General features: G+C 26.9%; 1 non-coding gene across 1 annotated transcript; it reads left to right on the forward strand.

The window, feature by feature from the left end:
* The first annotated feature begins 180 nt into the window (after window positions 1-180).
* Window positions 181-253, forward strand: ACLA_056330. The gene has a single exon. It is a non-coding gene; the product is annotated as a tRNA-Phe (tRNA).
* The last annotated feature ends 1067 nt before the right edge of the window (window positions 254-1320 follow it).

Here is a 1320-nt window from a genome sequence, read left to right on the forward strand (position 1 = left end):
TATCCGAGTGCTGGAATTGGTAGACAGTCTTAACTTAAGCTTAAGTGACGCAAGTCGTAAACGTTCAAATCGTTTCTCGGATAGGGGTTATAGTTTAACTGGTAAAACGGCGATTTTGCATATCGTTATTTCAGGATCGAGTCCTGATAACTCCATTATTCTATATAAATTTTTTTTTTAGCTTGAGAAGCTCAATTGGTAGAGCGGATCACTGAAGATGATTAGGTTATAAGTTCAAGTCTTATCTCGAGCAATAGATGGGTATGCTGAAATTTGGTAACCAGGTTCCGCTTAGGACGGAATAGTATTAACTTTGCAAGTTCAAGTCTTGTTACCCATATTATTTAATTAAGATTATAGATTATATATTATATGTTGTCGACTAATAGGTAAGTCATAAATTTTTGGTATTTACTATTGGGTGTTCGAGTCGCCCCAACATAATTTTATATTCGCCAGGATAGTTCAATCGGTAGAACAATAATTTCATGAATTAAGAATGAGAATTCGAGTTTCTCTCCTGGCTGCTTTTTAGCATTATTTGATAAATAGCATTATTCGATAAATAGTATTATATTATAAATAATTACTATTGAAAATTTAATTATAAAAAAAAAACATGTCAAACTTAAACTTAAATTTAAACTTTGAAATATATTTATTTCAAATTCATTCCATATCATTAAATGAAAAATATATGAATCCCTTGTTACTTACAAAAGATACATTATTTAATTTTATTAAAAATAATTTAGAATATTTTTATTTATTTTTAATTTTTATTATTAGTATTATATTGATAATACTTTTATTTTATTTAGCTAGTTCTAAAAATAAAATAGTTACTTCAGTTAAAATGAATAACTTACCAGAGAATGAAAATTCTAAAAAGAGGAAGAGAAAATCTTCAAATGAAAATGAAAATACTAATCCTGAAGATGGAAGTTCACCTAATCTTAAGATATTTTCCTTAGATGAAGATGAAGAAAAGGCTAGTTATAAATACCATATTGAAAAATATAATAATTCTATTGAGGAAAAAAGGATAAAGCCTAGGAGTACCTCTAAAGAAATAATAGATTGTTATCCCATTTTATACTCTAAATATAAAAAATATAAAAAAGAAAATCCAGAATTGGATTTCAAAAAACTTACAGATATTTTTTTATGTACATGGGATAAACATCCAGGTGGTTATCACAGATATAAGGATACTGAAAGTGAATTTAATCGAATTATTAACAGTAGGATTAATAGAATAACCCTTATAAATAAATATAGCCTTACTAAAGCGTCTACTCTTAATTTTTCACCTGAGCG

The sequence above is a fragment of the Aspergillus clavatus genome, genomic scaffold (genome assembly GCF_000002715.2).
Source record: "Aspergillus clavatus NRRL 1 1099423829768 genomic scaffold, whole genome shotgun sequence".
Lineage (NCBI taxonomy): Eukaryota > Fungi > Ascomycota > Eurotiomycetes > Eurotiales > Aspergillaceae > Aspergillus > Aspergillus clavatus.